The sequence below is a fragment of the Artemia franciscana genome, unplaced genomic scaffold (assembly GCF_032884065.1).
Source record: "Artemia franciscana unplaced genomic scaffold, ASM3288406v1 PGA_scaffold_89, whole genome shotgun sequence".
NCBI classification, from domain to species: domain Eukaryota; kingdom Metazoa; phylum Arthropoda; class Branchiopoda; order Anostraca; family Artemiidae; genus Artemia; species Artemia franciscana.
The window spans coordinates 241,271-265,619 of NW_027062717.1; the positions used below are offsets into that span (position 1 = coordinate 241,271).

General features: G+C 35.5%; 1 pseudogene; it reads left to right on the forward strand.

Moving 5' to 3' along the window:
* Nucleotides 1-2,440: 2,440 nt before the first annotated feature.
* Nucleotides 2,441-19,871, forward strand: LOC136042261 (lysine--tRNA ligase-like; annotated as a pseudogene).
* The last annotated feature ends 4,478 nt before the right edge of the window (nt 19,872-24,349 follow it).

The window sequence follows — 24,349 nt, forward strand, 5'->3', positions numbered from 1 at the left end:
AACCATTTTTTGTTACAATTTTCTTTTTTCTGGAAAACTGGAACTGAAAATAGTAAGTAGAAATATACTATAGTATTTTATGCTAAAAACAAAATTACAATTTATCCATCATTCTTCTTGTCTCCCTTTCCAGGACTATTTCCAGAAAAGCACGATACGCTATTGTTTTTTGTGCTATTTTTTTATTTCCTGGCCCTCTGATTTACACGTCTTGTAAACGAACAAGAGCTAAGAGCTCATAGGGCATGAGATCTAGCAAAAGTCTAAGAATCAATAGATTGATTTAAAAGGAAAATCAGAGGCTTAATGCCGGTCGGGATTTAAAACAAGAGCTCTGACACACAAGGTCTTTCTCAATATCAGTATCATTAAGATCCGATCACCAGCTCGCAAGTTAAAAACAACTCATTTTTTCTCATTTTTCCTCTCCTTTCAGTCCCCCAGATGGTCGAATCGGGGAAAACATCTTTATAAAGTCAATTTGTGCAGGTCCCTGACAAGCCTACCAATTTTCATCGTCCTAGCACATCTAGAAGCACCAAACTCGCCAAAGCACTGCCCCCCTAACTCCCCCAAAGAGAGAAGATCCAGTCCGATTACATCAATCACGTATCTACGACATTTTCTTATTCTACCCACCAAGTTTCATCCCGATCTCTCCACTCTAAGCGTTTTCCAGATTTCTGGTTTCCCCCTCCAGCTCCCCCATATGTCACCAGATCTGGTCAAGATTTAAGATAAGAGCTCTAAGACATGAGTTCCTTCTAAATATTAAATTTTATTAAGATCTAGTCACCCGTTCTTAAGTTAAAAATACAGCAATTTTTTTTTTATTTATCCAAAAGAACACCATCCCAGCTTCCCCAAAGAGAGCAGATCCGTTCCAATTATGTCAATCACGTATCTAGAACTTGTGATTATTCTCCCCATTGAGTTCATCCAGATCTCTCCACTCTAAGCGTTTTCCAATATTTCCGTTTTCTAAGATTTCTGTTTCAACCCTTCAACACTCTATGGCCCCAGATCCAATTCGAATTGAAAATGGAGCATCTGAGGCACAAAATGTTTCTACATATCAAGTTTCATTAAGATCCGATCACCTATTCGTAAGATAAAGATACCTCAATTTTCACGTTTTCCCCCTCAGACTTTCCTCTACGTCACTGGATCTGGTCAGGATTTAAAATCAGAGCTCTGAAGCACAAGATTCTTCTAAATATCAAATTACATTAAGATTTGATTACCCGCTCCTAAGTCAAAAATACCTCATTTTCCTAATTTTTACGAATTATCTCCCCCCCCCAGCTCCCCCAAAGAGAGTGGATTCGGTCCGGTTTTGTTAGCCACGTATCTTGGGCTTGTATTTGTTCTTCCCACCAAGTTTCATCCTGATCTTTCCACTCTAAGCCTTTTCCAAGATTTCCAGTCCCCCCTCCCCCAACTCATCCCAATGACACTGGATCCGGTCGGGATTTAAAGTAAGAGATTTGAGTTACAAGGTTCTTCTAAATATGAAATTTCATTAAGATCAGATGACTCCTTCATAAGTTAAAAATACCTCATTTTTTCTAATTTCTCAGAATTAACCCTCCCCACAACTCGCCCAAAGAGAGCAGTTCCGTTCCAGTTATGTCAATCACGTATCTAGGACTTGTGCTTAGCTTTTCCACCAAGTATCATCCCGATCCCTCCACTCTAAGCGTTTTCCAAGATGTTAGGTTTCCCCCTCAAACTCCCCCTAATGTCACCGGATTCGGTCGGGATTTAAAGTCAGAGCTCCGAGACACACTAGCCTTCTAAATATCAAATTTCATTAAGATCTGATCACCCGTTCGTAAGTTAAAAATACCTCATTTTTATAATTTGTCCAAATTAACCGTTCCCACACTCCCCCCCCCCAGATGGTCGAATTGGGTAGTCAAAATGATGGTCGAAAGCCGTTACAGACAGACTGACAGACAGACCGACAGAATTTGCGATCGTTATATGTCACTTGGGTAATACCAAGTGCCATAAAAAGGGTACTCGTACTCGTCAACACTTCCATATCTCCGTTTCATTTACTAAGAAAGTAAATAGTGTGAATGCGTTCTAAAAGATGAAAAATACTACTCTTCAAAACTGTTCCCGCCTCAGCAAAATGAAGTACACCATTGCTGATTTTATTTTCCTTTTTTTTTACAGACCCTCTACGCTGCACTAGTAGTTTTCTATAATTTTCTCTGTTTCGAATTATAGCATTTGCTTGCTAAAAAGAAAAAAAAAAATCTGCACAGTTTGTATTTTGGATGTGTCCGTATATTCTAATCCCATCATGTAGCCTAAAGGAAAAGAGGTATTGATACCCTTGTCTACATTTTCAGTCACCCAAGACAGGAGCTTAATTTTATTTCTTGATGGATTCTCCCCTTCCCTTTTTCAGAGCCTAAATGGGGTCACAACAGAAGGGGGTCTCCAATTAAAGTGACTGAAGTACGCATTGAAAACAACTGTTGAAGATGTTTTGAGACGCGATGTTTAGACCTGAAAAGATTACATCTGGTTCCATGTGCACCTACTGAGTTTCCTATGGTCATTTCTTCAAATCAAGTAATTTTTTCAACTTTTATTTGAGGAATAGTGTCAAGGACCCTGAGATTTTGCACGATCTGGCAAATCAAAAGGACGGATCTTTTATGCTGATTCTAAATGCATAATGTTCATCAAGTTAAATATTAAAATATTATAAATCAAGCAAAACGAGCCTTAGGAATGTTTGCCTGATTTTTGAAAAATGCCACCCCCCCAAAAAAAAACAACAGAAAATTGATCGTAATGAAAATTAAACGAACAGATTTAGCGATACTTGTATGATATACCCCTATCGCTCAAATTGTTCATGCATTAACGCACTGTAAAGCAGTTTTTTTCACTAGTTTCTTTCAACTTAGCATATGAAAAGACAAAGAGCAGTGACAGAATAGATGGGAAATATATAACCTGGGCAACATATTTGCACATTAGGAGGGGTGGGGGTAAAGTTGTTTGACAGTGTGAAGTCAGAAAACAATTCTGACTTCATAATATCAGAATAATTGTAGTTAACACATTTTGCAAGCAGATCCACTGTACTTTAATTCCCCCCCCCCTTATACGCAAATATATAGCCCAAATTTGTTTCTAAAGTATTATATTTTTACCATACTTAGGCACATTTTAATAGAACTAACCTAACTTCACTTCTTGAGTGGTAGGGGGCATATTATACAAGTACCAATTTAGCATATTAGAAAAACTAAGTTATTTTAAGAGGTAATTTTAATACCAAAACACTCAAATTATTCGGTAAAAATGACCAGCCAGCCAATCAGAAAAACCTTATTGCCGTCATCCCATCCCCGCTACACATTCTGCCAAATTTTTGAATACCAGTAGAATATTCAAAAATTCCCGCTTTTCTTCATTTCTTTAATTTGTCATACTTTCTTTTTGGCTGCTGAATTCTTATGTAAGAACTTTCTGCTGGAGAGGGAGATTTCGGCGTAAGAAATTTTCGGGGGAATACCTACTACCAAGGGCACATCCAGGTTTGTTCGGGAGGAAACGGGGGGGGGGGGGTATGAAAAATCTGGAAAGATACTTCAAAAAAAATTTAAATGGTTGTTTGTTACATTTTTACGAGTCAGGCAATTTTTTACCCTATACCCCTTCCCACTAAATACGTGCTTGCTTACCGTCCATCACATCAATCCAATTTAATATAAACTATTCTGTATTTTCCTGTATCCACTATGCGTGACCGGTTTTATGTCAAAAAAAGTTTGATTTGATTGTAGTAATAGGATTTGTAATTGATTTTTCAGAGTGAGGTTTGCAGCAGTTTCTGCTGTTTCACAGAAACATATTTCACAGAAAACGAGCAGAAATATTATTACCAAAAACAACTGGTATCTGATTTATTAAATTAATCATTTATTTTAATGTGACAAAGGAGAAGAAAAGAGAAAATAAATTCAGGCAAGGAAAAATGTTGAAGCCTCTTCTTCATTGATATAGTTTACCCTGCTAGCATTATTTTTTATAAGCGGATTGTTTTTGAACAGGCGGCTACGATTGGACAGTTAATATAACTGGACAAACTTCGAGTTTTCCAGCGGCTATGATTAATATAACTGGACAAACTTCGAGTTTTCCAGCGGATATGTAGAAACATTTTGTGTCTCAGATGCTCCATTTTCAATTCGAATTGGATCTGGGGCCATAGGGGGTTGAAGAGCGGAAACAGAAATCTTGGAAAACGGAAATATTCGAAAACGCTTAGAGTGGAGAGATCGGGATGAAACTCGATGGGGAGAATATGCGCAAGTTCTAGATGCGTGATTGACATAATTGAAACGGATCTGCTCTCTTTGGGGAAGCTGGGGTGGTGTTCTTTTGGAAAAATAAAAACAAATTGCTGTATTTTTAACTTAAGAACGGGTGACCAGATCTTAATAAAATTTAATATTTAGAAGGAACTCATGTCTTAGAGCTCTTATCTTAAATCTTGACCAGATCTGGTGACATATAGGGGAGCTGGAGGGGGAAACCAGAAATCTGGAAAACGCTTAGAGTGGAGAGATCAGGATGAAACTTGGTGGGTAGAATAAGAAAATGTCGTAGATACGTGATTGATGTAACCGGACTGGATCTGCTCTCTTTGGGGGAGTTAGGGGGGCAGTGCTATGGCGAGTTTGGTGCTTCTAGATGTGCTAGGACGATGAAAATTGGTAGGCTTGTCAGGGACCTGCAAAAATTGACTTTATAAGGCTGTTTTCCCCGATTCGACCATCTGGGAGGCTGAAAGTAGAGGAAAAATGAGAAAAAATGAGTTGTTTTTAACTTGCGAGCTGGTGATCGGATCTTAATGATATTGATATTGAGAAAGACCTTGTGTCTCAGAGCTCTTGTTTTAAATCCCGACCGGCATTAAGCCTCTGATTTTCCTTTTAAATCAATCTAATGATTCTTAGACTTCTGCTAGATCTCATGCCCTATGAGCTCTTAGCTCTTGTTCGTTTTCAAGACGTGTAATTCAGAGGGCCAGAAAATAAAAAATAGCACAAAAACAATAGCGTATCGTGCTTTTCTGGAAATAGTGCTGGAAAGGGAGACAAAAAGAATGATGGATAAATTGTAATTTGGTTTTTAGCATAAAAGACTATAGTATATTTCTACTTACTATTTTCAGTTCCAGTTCTCCAGAAAACAGAAAATTGTAACAAAAAATGGTTATTAGTGTTATTAGTGATTAAAAACGGAAGAGAATGCCAAAAATTGGCAAGAAATTTTTAAATTTAGAATTAAGAGCCATATTTTTCCGTTGCATTTTTTTTTGTGGGGGAGGTCTTTTGGGATGTCACTTTCCTTGCCCTTTTCCAACTTTTTGCGCGAATTTTATGGAAAAATTCAATGCTACAAAAAAAAAACTTGAGTTATAAGACGTGTGTAAGAAATTCATTAATTTAAATAATACTGGATTTTTGTTAAAATAGTAAGATAATATATAAGATAATATTTATTTTCAAAAGGCTATCACAATTCTAATAGAGCTGACTTCGCTTCATATGTCTAAAAAGAAAAAAACAAAACAAAGAAAAAAATAATAAAGTAGGGTAAAAGTAAAAGAAACACCAATCAAGCGTAAAAATCATCAATAAATTTTAATGCAAAAGAAAAAGAAAGAAAAATACAAGTATAAAAACTAAAATGAACTTTATATGGTTAATGGCAAAAACGGAAGCAGAAAAGATGGGGGATAAAACAAAATCAAAGGCTAGAAGAAAAACATTGGCGAATTTGTATTCTAAGTCAAATACTGTAGAATAAAAAAACTCACTTAAAATCAAGTCACTTAGCTATCAAAATGAAATATTTACAATTAAAAAAAGGATTGTGCCGAAGACAAGGTCAAAAATGAAATAGAGCATAAATAAGTATCAAAAATGGTCAAAATAAAAGTAACCAAAGATAAAAAGAAAAACTCCCTTATGATTATTTTGAGCATACATCAACAACTAAAATAAGGCTCGAAAGAGTTAATTTTGGTGCAGGACATAGTTAAGGAACTATTAAGGCGCTCCAGAATAAAGGGGATAAAACTTTTTCAGAACCTCTCAGTAACGGTATTGAGAATAAGTTGGAATTGCCGAAGAAGCTAAGTGGGAGAGTCGCCGTCTAATAGGGTCATGAATATTGCGAAAGATAGAAGAACGCAAACAAATTTGTTCTCTCCTTTCTTTTGACGTGGTAATGCGTGAGGATTTAAGGAGGAAGGAGTATGGAATTTAGCTCTCCTTGTAGATTTTCCTGAGCGAACGCTTTTGGACCGACTCAATTTTGCCGCCAAGTTCACTTGAAAGTTGTGAATGCCCGACTGGACATGCATATTCCAATAGCGGCCTGATAAATGATGAATAAACACGGAGGGAATGCATTTTAGGGCAATGAAATTTGTTTGACAGTTTTAACATAGATAATGAAACATTTGCTTGTTTAACAATATTTGAAACATGCATTTCCCACTTACGATTATTTGAAATTTTGATACAAAGGAGTTTAACTTGTTTCACAAGTAGTTCGGCTTGGTTATGGTCAAGGAAAACGGGAGTGGCTTTCTAGAAATTTATCGTCATTATTTTTGATTTAGTGGAATTTACTTTCACATTTAGATTCTTAGCTTCATCCGAAACATGGATTAGTATTTCGAGGGGATCCCTTTTAATATTCCTGTGATATAATTGAGAGATCGACAAGTCATCCACGTATTTCCATCTTTGGGGGAATTCCTTACCAATATCGTTAATCATAACTAGATAGAAATAAAAGTGGTCCCAACAAGGTTCCTTGAGGAATTCCACAATATATAGGGGAAATTCCACAATAATATCATAGAAAATATTTTTGGATTTTACAACTGGAGATCTATTTGAAAAAAACAATATAACAATACTTACTAAGAGAGAATCAAGATCAAAGTTAACCAGTAGTGGACGAAATTGGTTGGTATGGTCAACTAGGTCAAAATATTTTTCGTAATCAACTAAGACAAGGTTTAGCCAAACACAAGGTAATGGGTGGTGGAAGTTTTCCTTAAATTACCAAACTGTTGGACGTCAATACGTAGAAAAAAATTGAACTTTAAGCCAGTTACAGAGGAAACCTTCATAAAGTTTGGAAAAAACTGAAGTGAATGTAATGGGATGTATGTTGGTAAAAGTCAGACTGGTGGATTTTTTGGGACAGGTGTTATAAAACAGTTTCCAGCAACTTGGGAATTTTCCAAATTTTGTGATGTTGTTGAAAATATTTGATAAAGGCTCAGCAATTTTGTCTGAAAAGGCTTTAATTAAGTCATGTGGGATGTCCAAAGGACAAGTACTTGATTTTCTAAACTTTAGGATTTTATTTAGAGCATCAGAGGGAAAAACTAGAGGGAATGAGGTATTGAGAGGAATAGTTGGACTTGGGCCAGTAAAGGAGGAAGACTTTGAGCGATGGAAGCAAGGTACAAGTTCAAATCGTTGGCAGTCTTATTAGGGTGTTCAGGGAGATGAAAATTAACTTCGAAAGGACTTTTCCAGTACATCTCTTTATTTTTTATGTACTATTGCTTGAGTTTGTTTGAATATAAATTTTTGACTTTACTTATATAATAATCAGAAGCTGTTTTTCTGTTTTATTTTTTTTAGGATCTTCCTTAGACTCTTAGCCTCAGTAAAAAACGGTTTCTTTTATCTTATTAGCTTTTTTTAATATCAGCAACATTTGGCTTTACCTGTAAAACATGTTTTCGTCTTTTTCCTCAGGAAAGCGGGACTCATAATTACTCCTGAATACATTTTGGAAGGACAAAGCCTTGCAGTCAATGTCATTTGTTGATACACAGTGGACCAATTTTCAGGAGTAATCCAAGAGCCAAAATTGTAGAGTCCTGAGTCAATAAGAGGTCTATAAACGGTTTCAGTAATAAAAAACGACTGTTTAACTTTAGCCAGCGGAAATAGGAGAAGGCTGAAGTGGTAACTACCCCCTTGAGGAGGCAGAGTGGATATGGGTTTGTAAAAGTTCGAAAGATAGGTGTAAATTAAATCGAGGGTAGTATTGCCTTTGGTAGTAGGAACTTTTATAATCTATTTTAAATTGAAAGGATTACATGTAGATTCAAGTTTTAAATCGTCAGAGAAATTCCTGCGTTTGGGTATTTTGATAGTACAAAGTCAGCACTTGCATGTACTTTTTCGATAAAATTTATTTTGTCAGTGGATCTCTGATTAGGGGAGTAATAAAAGCGAAACAGGACAATTAAATTGAAAGGACGCGGCAAGACTTTATGTTGAACACACATCCACATAATCTCACCAAAGGGAGCAAGACACGGATTTGAGATTTCACTAGGGCACAAGTCATTAAGGACAAGGAATATAATTCCCCCACTTTCTCACTCAGAGGGTGCTTTTCGGGTTCGAGTTTAATAAACTGAGACAAATTTTTAATGTTTAACTTGGGCAAATTTTAAGTGTATGCTTCAGTAATAGCGGTTAAATCTGATCTATATATTCTAGAAAGGCTGTCAAATTTATTTATTTTTTCAAAGTCAAGGCTCTCAGTGTTGCTCAACGAAAGTGTGGGGAATTGAAAAGACTTGTGAAGGTACCGTTTTTACACTTTACTTTTTTTATATTACACATGAGGTCAGGGGTTCTAGTGGAATTCGTTTCAGGGGCTAAGCTTGTGTAGTCTGAACAAGGGACTGGGGGATTATATTCATTTTTCTTTCATACGCAGTGCCATATTGTATTACAGGCATCAAATTTTACTGCAAATTTTACTTCTTTTCAGTAAGAAAAATACCACTTTTCAGTCGATGTCACGGCTTTACGATGCCGGTCGAGTGACAACACTGCGCACTCGGCTAGAATACATGTGAGCTGGAATAAAATCGCGGTTAATACCCCCTATTAATCTAATTACCTTATCTTATCTTATTAAGCTCTAATTAATTTAACCTTATCTTACCTTAATAAGCTCTTATTAATTTAACCTTATCTTACCGTATTAATCTCAAACTAATTTTACCTTATCTTACCTTATTAATCTTTAATTAATTTTACCGTATCTTACATTATTTACCTCGAATTAATTTTACCTTATCTTACCTTATTATACTCTCATTAATTTTACCTTATCTTACCTTATTAATCTCTAATTAATTATTTTTTCTTATAGCTCGTTGGTCACTTTTTAGAAGAGGAATGTATAAACCCAACATTCATAATTGATCATCCCCAAGTTATGAGCCCACTAGCAAAGTTTCATAGATCTGAAAATGGCTTAACTGAACGATTTGAGCTTTTTGTTAGCAAAAAGGAAATTTGTAACGCTTACACGGAATCAAATGATCCTTTTGTACAACGAGATAGATTTGCTCAGCAGGCTAGGGTAATTAACTTCTTTGTTTAATATCAACTCGTCGCCAACTATCATTCAACTAGAATCCACTATTTCAATAATTTCCTCATTAATACCCTTAGTGTTAGTAGTTGTAGTAATAGCGGTAGCACTAGCGGTACTAATAGTATGATTAGAAGTAGTAGCATTAGGATGCAAATGTTGTCTTTTGTTTTAATGTTCAGATTAATAACATAAACATTATTGTTTCATAGGATCTGGCATGGTTAAGGATTCTGTTATTAATATTCTTCTTTGTATATGATGCTTCTTGCGGCAGCCGAAGCCCCTGGTCGCTGACTATGGTGGCAAGATACTAAGGAATGTTTAAAAATTATCAACATTTGCTTTTAACTGAAATGGTTTTGTTTGAAATTTGTGATCCGTTCAGAAACCAGAATTTTTTTAAGTAATTCCAGAATTTTCGTTTTTGTGAATTATGCCTGAGCATGGCATCATGCCAATAAGCATGTGAGGGCTGAAGGCCAGAGCGAATCAACATTTCTTTGGACCAATTGTGGCGAAACATAAGATGTAGGCCTTTTCAGATAACGTCAATATTATACTAAGCTTAATACGCTCTAAGTGTCAATCCAAATTTATTTGTTCTTTTCAGTAATCCTGGTATTGATTGTATTTTTTTTTTTATGTTATTTGAAATAAAATACATAGCTCGAAATAAAGATTGTGTTCAGTAATGCGTAAATTACCTTCTGTCCTTTAGAAGGCACACGATGTGTTATCCTTACGCATCTTTGAGGCTGCTGTTTATTTTGGGTTTGACACGGTTATTTATTGTGATTTATCATTATTTATTTTTATTTATTTTGATAGGTTATTTATTGCATTTCCTATTCCTTTTTGAGTTACAAAAAGGAATTCAAAATTATTTGAATTTATTCCTGTTCGGCTTTGGTTTTTTGCAGCTCTTTACTTTTCTTCTACAAAGTTATTTTGTGAATTTTTTTTTAATAACTTTCAATGAAATATTTTGAAGACAAACAAATGGGTTAAACATAAACAGATGAGAGCTTTACAAAATATTATTTTTATTGTTGTGTGTTATTTTTTTCAACTAATTTAAGAACTTTAATCTCAAAATTTAAAAATTATACAAATTCACTATCCAGGGAACTTGAATTCAGAGACATGCACGGATGCCACAGAGCCAGATTTCAAGAAAAAGTCTGGAATGTTGACAAATCAGAAAAATATTAGAAATTTTGAGAAAATTTCGGCTTTTTCTCTATTTAGATAAGCCGACTACTTTAAATAGACATTTATGCGCTTTTGAAAATTTGTTTAATATTGTTTTTCTTTATTTCCTTCATATAGACCTAATTTATTAACTAGCTTTATTACCTTTGCTTTTATTTTACTTTTATTTTGTTATTTTGTCTGATTTGTTTATTGCGAGTTCTTAAGAAATTAAAGAAGAAGTAGGGGTATTCACAAACATTACTGACAATCGTTTTTTTTTTGCAATATCCCTTGAAGCTGTCTCTTTTTGTGTGTGTTATTACAAATTTGCAAGAAAAACAGAAACAAAAGTTGCAATCGTTATTATTCAGATGATGAAAAGGGATGAAGCAAGCCAACTTTTAAGGTGTTTTGGCGAAACATCCCTATGAAGCTAAGGAAGAAGCTATTGCTTAATGTCTTCTATAGTATGGAGCTTAATTTTTTCTTTGACATAAAGTACTGTATCAAGTCAGTTTTTGTCTAGTTAGTCAGGTTTCTGTCAGATTTTCCGATCTTTAAAGTAAGATTTTCTTCTGAATTTCTTCGGTTGAAGCCCTATGTATATTTTATAATGTATAATATATTGCCCATTTTTAAAGTAAGAAGTATTCCACTCCCATTCGAAGAAAAGATAAGCATTGATTCCATTTCCCCATTTTTTGGAGCTCAAATATAAGGAAAAGACTCTCGTCTGGCTATTTCGGCTTTCAAATCTAAAAATATTAAATATTCTATTCGGTTGGAACTTTGAGTTATTTATTCATGGCTCAAATTTTGCCCTTCGTTCATCTATATTTTTTTTTTCATTTATCCAATGCATATTTCTTAGGACAAAGCTGATGGAGACGATGAAGCGCAAATGGTAGATGAAAATTTCTGTACGGCCTTGGATTATGGGTATTGACAGGGTTGCCATTTTCTTAACGAATTCAAACAATATTAAGGTAAGATACTAGCTTTTGTACTTTTTTGTGCATGCAATACCTAGATGTTTATTAGATTATTATTTTGGCATGAAATGTGGTTATGGTTGTTTTTTATGATAAATAAACTATTCACTTAAGTTTAGTAAAACTAAACAATGTAGACATTAGAACTAAACAATGTGGTCAATAACGAAAGTTAACAACGTAGACAATGTCTTTGTATGTAAAACTTTCATGATGTAATAGTAAAGTTAAAATAAAGTGCAGCCGAGGTAGTATTGTATCTCAGTGGCTTATCATGTTAATAGGGAAGTATTCCTCAAAGTTCATCCTTGAGCCTTCTTTTAGGATTAGGAACCGTTTTTGCATTGTGTCATATCTATGGGGCGCGACCAGTAAACTTGTAGCTGATACGCCATTGGGAGAAGAGTCGATTACATCAGCAGCGAAAGTATTAATAAGCAGCACTGTGATACCATCTGGTCCTGGTGCTTTGTCTCACTTAAGGGATTCCCTTACAGTTTTTATCTTTGAACATATGACAGTAAATCTGCCATAAGGTCTCTGACCTTATGGCTCAGACCTAAATAGGGGAGTTGACTGGGGGCCAAGACCAGTAATTGTTGAGTTTTGGACAGTTAGTTTTGTCACCAATTGTGGATTTAATGTGTCTTTAAAGTGTTTCCTTTACCATTGGTGTCTTATTTTCATTTCTTTAATTACATTTACTAGTTATTGTTTACTAGCTGATTTGAAAAGTCTTAACAACAGAGGAACAGAGAGGTTTATTGCAAAGGATTTTATGGCTCAAAATTTTTTGTTCTTTTATTGGCTTAAAACGTTGCTCAGGTTTAGTTGTAATTGGATTATAGAAAGGATTTTCTTTAGAACGTCTTATCCTCTCTTAATGTATAAATATTAATTTAATTTGCTTACGAAATAATGTCACAGATGTGCTACCTCGGAACTCTTCTGCAACTCAGTTTTGAAATTCTTTCACTTCTTGCCTTTCTTGTTTCTCACTCAACTCTCTTTTTCAAATGTTGGGTGGGTCCCTAAACTGCTGTGATCGGAATTCTTGTTGTAATGTGACATCTCATGGGACATATTCTTTGTGACGTTTCATTTCAATAAGGAGGATTATATCTTTGGTGAACCAAGTCTTATTGTCGTGGAACTTTTCTGCCTGGGACTTCATTTGCAGTCTCATTACGGAGATGGTGCATTCAGCCAGATGGCTAATTCTTTAGTTGTACGAGGAGAGGCTCAATTCAGAATATCTTTGATTATTGTAGACAGATGTGTAATGCCCCTGTTCACGCCAGAATATTCAGTTCTTTCGCAGTTGTCCTAAAATATGATCCTGTCATGATGTTATAACGCATGTTATAACCCAAGCTGTAAATAATTTGAAAAAGTTTGAACTTTCTGATATATTAAAACACATGCACAAAGAACGATAAAAAAGGAAACTCGTATGCTGATGGACTTCAGTGGAATGTCCAACATATGAAACACAAAAAGGACTAAAACATCTCTCTCCTCCGGGAAGAGTTTATCAAAAGGTGTACATAGTCTCTTTTAATACTGCTTGTGAATCATGTAGCAATTCACAAGAAATTGCAGGCTTGTTTTATTGCACTTTGTTACTTTTAAACCAGGACTTGAATACATGCTTAAAAGTTTTTAAATAACACTAATATTTACTGCAGTGGTAGCAGTATGAATTCCTTGACTTTTTAATGTCATCCCCGCTTACAGTTCCTTGTATGTATGCGTCAGTTACTCTAGCTGTAGGATTATTTTATTTTTGTTTAGACCAGGGTACTTCGTATCGAAGGAGTTGACGTAGAAACTTGAAAAAAGGGCTCTTTTGATTGGAAATTGAAAGGGCTAGTGCCGTTTTTAATAGTCGGAAGTGATTGGAGGGCAACTAACCCCCTTCCATCCTCCACCATTTCCCAAACACTTCCAATAAAAATTGTGAGATAGCCATTTTGTTCAACGTAATTGAAAGGACTGGAAATTATGTATTTGAGAATGACCCCCTCCCCCTATTCCTCAGGGCAAGGTCTGATATGCCCTGGGGTTTATAAGGTATATATACAGAAAGGGTGATCGTATAAACTTTGGAGGGGTCTCATTTGATTGGAAATCAGATGATCTAATGCCTTTATTAAGATTAAGAGTGATCAGAGGGTGGATAACCCCCCTCCCCCATACACCTCAGATTTTTCAGGAATGCGTCTGGTAGATAGTTTAGATGGCCATCTGTTGGCTTAGAAACTTCGAAAAGAGTTCATTCAATTGGAAAATGAAAGGGCTAGTACTCTTTAATAGTCAAAAGTCCCTGGAGGGTAACTAACCCCCCTCCCACTCCCATAATGTCCTTAAACACATCAAAATTTTGAAATAACGATTTTGTTCAACGTAATTGAAGGTCCAGAAATTATGTCTGGGTATGGCAACTCCCCTACAGTCCTACAGTGAACTTAATGACAAAATTGAGTCGGTCCGAAAGCGTTCGCTCAGGATCATTTACAAAGAAGGCGAAAATCCATACTCCTTCCTCCTTAAAGCTGCACCTATTACCACCTTAAAAGAAAGGAGGGAAAAAATTTGCCTGCTTTTCGCTAAATCAGTCATTTCCAATCCCCGTACTGAGGACTTACTCCTTGATTTTCACAATTCCATTACACTCCGACTCCCCCGGTCAGCCTCCTTAGCAATCCCAACTTACTCTCCAATCCATGCTGGTACAGAGAGGTTTCGTAATAGTTTTATCCCCTTTATTCTGGAAAACCTTAATAATAATTTGTGATTATGTACTTGCCAAATTCCCTTTTCCTCTATTGCTGTTCTTATTTTTGATTTATTGTAATGTTTTTGTAATTTAATTGTCAAGCTTACTGATTTGCCCTTTATCTTCGATGATTTTGCCTTTTTAATTTCTTTTTAATATTAAATGTTTTACTTAGTGTACTGATTTGAATTTTTTTTTCTTAACTTTTACTGACATATAAAGCAAATTTGGCTCTGTAGAGCTTGTAGTCTTTTGAAAATAAATATCTTATCCTAAAATCAATACATATCGCAAGTTACCACCGTAATGCAATGTCATACGTCAATATAAATCGGTGAGCAATCAATGCAATAAAGACAAAAAGCCTGCCTTTTCCTTCCAGATCAACTATTCCCATACACGAATGTATGAGCAAGTTTTACCTCAAAAGTGCTTGCACTCGGTCTCTGGCTTCTTTTGAACAATAAATTAATTTATTTAAAAAACATAATAAGTTATTTAGCTTCGACTCAGGGGCATAGCGTGTGTGAGCTGAAAAGCAAAACAAAGAAGGGAAAAAATAAAATAAAGCCAAACAAAGATGATAATGTAAAAAACGAAAGTGAAAAAACACAAATCATAGAGACACTAAATCAAAATGAATTTGAAAATTAATATGGGAGGGAAATTTTTATATGTTGTAAAGGTTAATATTTTTAAGGGACGAGAAGCTCTCGAGAAACTATTAAATTTAATTCAATTCAATTCTTAATGAAAAAAAAATGAAGACGGTATTATAAAAACAAAAAAAGATAAGCACGGTGAATAAAGTATAGAGACCCTAAATCAAAATAAATCTGGAATTAATACAGGAGTTAATTTAAAAATTTTAGTCCAAATGCAGTCCAAAGATATTGAAATTATTTAAGTTTTTTTTATCAGTATTTGGTGCAAAACAGAAAAGTCCAGGATGGAAGTCCAGATTTGGACTTTTCTGGTTCAGAGAAATTCAAGAATTGGCCAACGACCAGCAAACCCTGATCGATTATTTCAAGAATAAAGACATACAGAGATCGTGACTGGAGATTTACATCAAATTTATTTTCCAAATCTGTCCTCCTTTTATATGTAATTGCATTACTGATGTATAGAGTGATACCCCCAGAACACTTGGTTACTCGGCGGGAAACATGTTATCACGTCAAATTGAGGGAGATCATATTGAGAGTAATCATTGAAATTAGACAGTAATGTTTCATTAAGGCTGACAAAACCAAATGGTATGTTAGGTACATTGAGCAGGTCCACCAAAAGCTCCCATCGATTGTGAAGGCCCTGTACATTTTGACAGTAGATAAAGAAAGATGTAGAGGAGTAAAGAGATGGACGTAACTTGCCAGAATATGTGGCAGGAGGTAGGTAAGAGCACGTTAAGTTACGAACAGCCTCTAAAAGAGGATCAGCAGAAGCAGTTCCATCTCCACGGTCTTTGAAGGTTTAATTCAGCAGTAGAGATTTGTCCTTAAGAGAAGAGAAACCTTGCGACGCATCAGCCATCCGAGGAAGCAAAGTCGAAGTGTGGACTGTAAAATGTAGAGTCAAAACACAAATTCAAAGTGTAATGAGTCAAGTAAGTAGTCAATCTACACTGTTGAGTGCTGTTGGCTGCCAATCCAATAGGACAAGCCAATGAATATGCGGAAAAATAGCAGGCACTGTGTACTAGTTGTCAAGGAAGAACAATTATATTGTACGCTCGAAAGAGCAGATTCAGTGTGTAATCAGAGTGCAAACTAAAAGTCTAATGAGTGTTAGCAGTAAACCGGTACCGCCTTGCTGACAGCCAACTTATTTGATATGGTATTATGGTTACAGGCATTTTATTATTCTGAGCATACGTAATTACAACATAAGATGATAAAGGTTGAAGTTGTGCAGAATGGTACAATGAGAACATATAAGGAGCATATAACAAACATAGAAAGAACATACAAAGAATACACAGAAAGCATTCGAAACATAGGGTCAAAACTGACCTATTAAAGCAATGTCTAGAAGAGTAGCCACAAATATGTAGACAAATAGATTGAATGCCAAAATTTTTTTTAGAGAGTCCTGATCATTTTCCCAAACAGTTAGAATATCATCAACGAAACAAAGCAGATAAATAAAAGCAGAAATCCATGTAAAAATTTGCCAAAAAAGTAGACAAAATAGTGCCCATGGGTAGACCTTTGACCTGAAGGAAAAGTTTTTCTCGGGACATAAAATATATAATGCCTGTAATATGTATTGCCTGTAATGCCTGTAATGCCAATAAAATGCCTGTAACCATAATACCATATCAAATAAGTTGGCTGTCAGCATGGCGGTACCGATTTACTGCTAACACTCATTAGACTTTTAGTTTACACTCTGATTACACACTGAATCTGCTCTTTCGAGCGTACAATATAATTGTTCTTTCTTGACAACTAGTACACAGTGCCTGCTATTTTTCCGCATATTCATTGGCTTGTCCTATTGGATTGGCAGCCAACAGCACTCAGCAGTGTAGATTGACTACTTACTTGACTCATTACACTTTGAATTTGTGCTTTGACTCTACATTTTACAGTCCACACTTCGACTTTGCTTCCTCGGATGGCTGATGCGTCGCAAGGTTTTTCTTCTCTTAAGGACAAATCTCTACTGCTGAATTAAACCTTCAAAGACCCTGGAGATGGAACTGCTTCTGCTGATCCTCTTTGAGAGGCTGTTCGTAACTTAACGTGCTCTTATCTACCTCCTGCCACATACTCTGGCCAGTTACTTCCATCTCTTTACTCCTCTACATCTTTCTTTATCTACTGTCAAAATATACAGGGCCTTCACAATCGATGGGAGCTTTTGGTGGACCCGCTCAATGTACCTAACATACCATTTGGTTTTGTCAGCCTTAATGAAACATTGCTGTCTAATTTCAATGATTACTCTCAATATGAATTCCCTCAATTCGACGTGATAACACGTTTCCCACCGAGTAACCAAGTGTTCTGGGGGTATCACACTATACATCAGTAATGCAATTACATATAAAAGGAGGACAGATTTGGAAAATAAATTTGATGTAAATCTCCAGTCACTATCTCTGTATTTCATTATTCTTGAAATAATCGATCAGGGTTTGCTGGTCGTTGGCCAATTCTTGGACTTTTCTGAACCAGAAAAGTCCAAATCTGGACTTCCATCCTGGACTTTTCTGTTTTGCACCAAATACTGATAAAAAAACTTAAATAATTTCAATATTTGTTCATGTAGTCATGTAAAATCTGAGTTAGATTACGTTAAAGATATTCTATTCTGCAATGGCTACCCATTCAACCTCATTGAAAACTTAATAGATAGACGATTAAAAAAGGTAAAACAGGAAAATAGGGAGCCCGTCCCCGTTGATTCAGTTATACCAGCTATTGAGAACAATACTTTAACTACTGTAACCATACGTCTCAAAACTCAGCGATAAACATGGAAAAATTGTAAAAAAAAAAATATATTCTCTCTGTTTCTTTCAAAACTGAACAAAAATTTGAACGTTTTTTTCTACTCGGGGAAAGGATAAAACTGACCCTATACTAGACAGTGGTGTCTATAGAGTCCCGTGTTCATGTGGAAATTTTACATTGGTAGGACCCATCAACAACTAGGGGAACGATTGCATGATCACAAAATTTCAATAGATAAGTCCCTGAGATTTGAAAATAAAAATGACAACTTTATTTAGATTTAGCTCTGGTCCAGCATATATATGAAAATCCTGACCATTTAGTTCTTTTTGAAGAGGCAACTTTAATATCTACCGTAAATGGCCTACCGCAATCTTTTAAAGAGGCAATTGAGATAAAAAAAAATATATATAACATAAATTTGGCTATAAATAGAGACACTCGAGATATTTCCTTAAGCCCAATTTATAACAACTTAATGTTAAAAGACTCTATCAATGTTTTTGCGAAGTCTAACTTAAGACAACCTGTCTGCATATCTAATGAAAACCGAAATTGTAGACAGGCAAATTCGGTTGCAAGGCAAAGATTACTTATTAAGTCTAATTGGTAACTTCTCTTTCATTGATCTCAGGTTGGTTTTGTTTTTGATTATGTGTCTTTGATTCTGTTTTGTTGTTATTGTTTTTTTTTTGTTTGATTTTTCCTTTTTCTGTTTTTCTTTTTTGAGCACTGAGGACCACTTGGCGGAGGTCCTTGTCGAAATATTTGCTTGATTTTCGTCTTTCATATTTTGCTACTGGCCGATATTCTTCGTTTTTTAACCTATTTGTTTTTTTCTCTTTTCATTTATTATTCCTTTCTTGATTTCGTACGTCATGCATAGCTAGTATGGTTTCAGAACGAATTTACGTGAAGCTTACGAGGAACTATTGCCTAGCAGTGGCAACCAGCACATTAAGATGAGACCCAGAACCTGAATTAACAATTCTTGTACTTTGATACTTCTACAACTACATGTTTTGTAAATTCATAAATTAGGCTAAAAGCAATTTTAAACAAACAGATAAAAACAAAAAGTGGTATTTTTTCATTCCCTTAACAATATGGGTGTATCTAACCTTCTCACAGTTTCCCAGAATAGCAAGAAATTACTATTTATCACGCCCTAAGAGCAAAATTGTCCTACTGGTTGAAAATAATGCAAGGAAATTGCGATTAAAGATTTTGAATATTACTTTAAACACTCGATGGTTCAGTTTGAAAAATTGTGTTTACTCCATTATTTTGTTGGGTTGTTAAGGGTAGTAGAAACAAATAAGCGAATAAAATTATGTTGCTCATATGACCTTAGGAAAAGTACTGACGTTTTGTTTGTGATGAAATGGAATTTTCTGGTCTTGCGAAAGAGAGGGTCATGCCATTGTCTATCTAATTACAGACAGTATTATTTTCTGTTAACTATTGCTATTTCTTGCTTGATTGGTCAAGTATGAATAATTTTTTCTATTTTAAGACGTAGGTATTAAAAAGTGCAATGTACTCGTGTTCTTTTGCCTCAGTTGCTGAGAAACAGAATATGCAATTGATATCTTGCTATTTCTAATTGGTCATTCGACAGAGCTTTAAAAATAACCTGAGTGAAAGATCCCAAAATTTGTTTTTTGTGGAATAGAGAAATTTCGCTCTCAGGTGGCTATATGCTCGACTGGCTGCATTAGCTTCAAAATTAGTATTAACTTTGTTAATATTGTTTGTTTTCAAGACAACAGATAAGCTCATTGAATTTTCCGGTAACGTTGGATGTTTATTTGGAATATATTTTTTTCTTTTATTTTCAGGAAGTGCTGTTTTTCCCTGCAATGAAGCCCGAAGATAATAAACCAAAGGAACATTCTCAAGAGAACGGCCAACTGTAGGAAAAAAATCTCAATTCCTAATGTTTTGCTTATTGTCACGGGAATAAAAAGCTGATATTTCCATATTTACCTTTTTTTTAAAAAAAAATTATATATTTAAAAATTCAAGCTATTAAATTTTTTGAAATTTTTACTTGTGATTTACGAACTCATCAATTCGTGTGCTTCTATTTTCCTTCTTTTATATTAATATATTTGCTTTTATACTTTTTATATACCTAACATCTGGTGACATTTGGAATGCTTTTAAGCTTTCCAATAAGAGCAGCTAAAGTAAATTGCATTGGCAAAATGTCCGAAATATATAAATTCCAAAATGAAGTAGGACCAAAAATGGGGTTAGAAAATAAGTAACAGTGAAAATCAAAACGTGTTGAAATGAAAATGATAGCGATGAGAATTAAAATGATGATTCTTTGGATTCACCTGAACTATCATATAGGATACGATCAAGAGAACACCTCTAACAAATTAAATTTACAACGGACGAAAATCAGCAGCCTGGACTATCAAATGAGACAAGTTCCAGACAATGAAAATTTATAAGTATTAGAAATAATAATTCATTGGAAGAAAAACAAGTTTTTGTCTCACCATCTGAACAATTAACAAAACTACAACCTGGATCGTCGTATAAAACTATACCAATAAGGGCAGCTAAAGTAACGGGTATTGGCAAATTGTCTGAAGCAATGAAAATGAGTTTTCGTTAAAAACAAAGGTTCGGCATTTTTTTTTTCATACTGGCAAAAGACAAGCGAAGGCATTAAAGGTCCAATAACACAAAAACATAATTTTGCAAAGGCGCTAATTCTAATTAAGGTTCTAATTAACATTTAAAATGTTGAAGGGGTTGATTGATGAAAATGAAGCACAGATAAATGTGATTAGAAAAATAGTGAAAGTGAGAATCGCAAGAGCTAAAGAGAAAGACATGGAATAAACGACAGCATTGTATCACATTGAATTATAAATGAAATTTTGAACTGTGATCTTCGGTGGGAAACTTGAAAAGATGCATTTATTGTCTATAACGCATTAAAAAATTAATTAAGATGACGTATGAATTTAAACTGCTAAAAGATAAGGCGTGGAAAAAAACTTTCTATGATAAAGATGAACAAAAATGGACAGTCAAATCTACAGTCGGAAAACAAGGAATAGCCATGACTGGCAATAAAGTCGATCTAATAGTTCAGGAATTTAAGAAGAATATAGTATTTTTCACAGGGTTACTGTATCGAACCTATGGTGACGTCATGAAATCAAGAAAGGGATCAAAATGTCTGCGGTTGGAAGACAAGCGACAGTGAGAATTCAGATATAAAAGCGTGCCGAGTGCTGGGGCCCGGTGCCGAACCAACCGTGCTCCCGGTGCTATATATATATATACTAGCTGTTGGGGTGACGCTTCGCGCCACCCCAACGCCTAGTCGGTGGGGCGCTTCGCGCCCCCCCCCCAAGCCCCCCGCGCGCGTAAGTCGTTTCGCGCCATATTAGTTACGCGCCATTGTAGTTGTGTCCCTGTGTCCCACCTGTGAATATAGATAGATTTATATATGTGTTTCAAACTCCGTAAAAATTGCGAATATACAACATTCTTGGCTTTCCCATTGTCTGTCCATATACAAAGCCGTATGTACTAATAATGACGTCATATGCAAACGCTCTTTTTACAAACAAACAAACATGCATACACACAACTCGTTTTTATATAGATAGATAGATAGATAGATACAATACAAATTAACTACGTAAAACTTGTGAATATACAACAGTCTTCGCTGTCCCATTGTCTGTGCGTATAAATAGATTGTCAGGTTTACCGACCCTCAAAGATGCAACATACAATTGTACATTGGTAAAGCAATCTGTATTAAGATCTATACTGCATTTTTCTAGTGATTGCCCTTGAGCTTTGTTGATGGTGGTTGCAAATGCTAATTGAATTGGGAATTGCAATCTTTTAAATTGAAAAAGCAGATCCGTTGGAATCATGGGAATGCGAGGAATAAGAACAGCCTCATACTCATAAGGCCCTGTCAAGATTGTGGCCTCTATTAGGTTTTCCATTGTTTTTTTTACGGCAAGTCGCGTGCCATTGCAAAGCTTTGGTGTGTTGATATTTCTTAAAAGTATTATTGGTACGCCTATTTTTAGTTGTAGCACGTGTGGTGGAAACCCTGAAGGATCTATGGAATTTAAAAATTCAGATGGATAATTAACCGCTTCATTTGGTTCCAAAATACAAATTAACTGCGTAAAACTTGCGAATATACAACATTCTTCGCTGTCCAATTGTCGCTGCATATAAATAGATTGTCAGGTTTACCGACCCTCGAACATGCAACGTACAATTGTCCATGGGAAAAACAATCAGTATTAAGATCTATACCAAATTTTTCTAATGATTGACCTTGAGCTTTGTTAATGGTGATTGCAAATGCTAATCGAATTGGGAATTGCAATCTTTTAAATTGAAAAGGCAGATCCGTTGGAATCATGGGAATGCGAGGAATAAGAACAGCCTCACCCTCAAAAGGCCCTGTCAAGATTGTGGCCTCTATTAGGTTTTCCATTGTTTTTTTTTACGGCAAGTCGAGTGCCATTGCAAAGCTTTGGTGGGTTTATATTTCTTAAAAGTATTATTGGTACGCCTATTTTTAGTTGTAGCACGTGTGGTGGAAACCCTGAAAGATCTATGGAATTTAAAAATTCAGATGGATAATTAACCGCTTCATTTGGTTCCAAAACTGTGTCGACTGACTTGTAAAGGACTGCCTGGTCTCGAATCTTGGTCAAAACAATACTGTTGATTTCGTGGACATCTATATTTTTGGGTGCGAGAATCGCTCTTTCACTTAGCCATTTATTATTTTTATAATTTTTTAGAATATTCGGAAACACCTTTTCAATCAATTCATTTTTGGACGTCACTAAATTACAGAAATCAGCAGGTAGTTGTATACGTCCTGAAATTGAGTCTACTGGGAGCTTTCCGTTTCCCATTGCCAGCAATTGATCTGAAAATGTTTGACCAGAGTCATCGTTTTGCAATCGGACACGCATATTTGTAGTTAATTTTAATGTTTTAACGTGTGCCCATAAATTAGAATTTTTCAGGCAAGCATTCATTTCGTCTGCAGGAGTTGATCTAGGTATTATAGGTAATGTTTGCCTGAAATCTCCCGCAAGCAATATTAATGTGCTGCCAAAGGGTTTCGACTTCCCTCGCAAATCTTTCAAGCATTGATCCAGAGCCTCGAGCGATTTTTTGTGTGCCATTGTGCACTCATCCCAAATAATAAGTTTGCATTGCTGCAATACTTTACCCATCCCAGATGATTTGGAAATATTGCACGTGGGAGTTTCTGTAGAATGCAAGTTCAGAGGCAATTTCAAAGCGGAAGGAGCGGAAGGACGTATTTACATATGTATTTGATTGCCTTTACGGAGTTACAGTATTCAACGTTTATGTGTGCATTAAATGTTTTTGATAATAATGGGGAATATGGAACAACCCACTGGTTATCTACTTCGATGGTGGCACCGTTACGCTTCTTTATTATTGCTGTTTTACCGCCATCTTCAGTAGATCTTCTTCTATATTGTGGGTAACCATCATTGCCAGTAATTGTGTTTGATACTAAAAGTCGAGGATATTGCTTTGTACACCTTCCTTTGGCCATGCATGGTGAATTTTCGTTCAGTGCACCGCAAGGTCCATGTATCATATTTTTTACAATAATATCATGTAACCCCTTATCGACATTTTTATCAGGTACTAGCTGTTGGGGTGGCGCTTCGCGCCACCCCAACACCTAGTTGGTGGGGGCGCTTCGCGCCCCCCCAAGCCCCCCCGCGCGCGTAAGTCGTTACGCGCCATGTTAGTTACGCGCCATTGTAGTTGTGTCCCTATGTCCCACCTGTGAATATAGATATATATATATATATATATATGTATATATATATATATATATATATATATATATATATATATATATATATATATATATATATATATATATATATATATATATATATATATATATATATATATGTTTTTAACTACGTAAAACTTGCGAATATACAACATTCTTTGCTGTCCCATTGTCTGTGCATATAAATAGATTGTCAGGTTTACCGACTCTTGAACATGCAACATATAATGGTCCATGGGAAAACAATCCGTATTCAGATCTATACCTCATGATTCTAATGATTGCCCTTGAGCTTTGTTGATGGTGATTGCTAATCGACGATTCCCTGTGTCGCCGTCGTCATTTATATATCCCCGTGTGCCCCCCGGTGTCCCGGTCGTCATTCGTGTCCCGGTGTCCCAGTCTGTATATACATTCGTTTTTGAATTGGTCTTTTTTTTTAGGTTTTAGTTTTCTGCCTTTTTTTTAGTTTTTTTTAGTTATACCTCTTGATTCTAATGATTGCCCTTGAGCTTTGTTGATGGTGATTGCTAATCGAACATTCTCTGTGTCCCCATCGTCATTTATATATCCTCCTGTGCCCCCC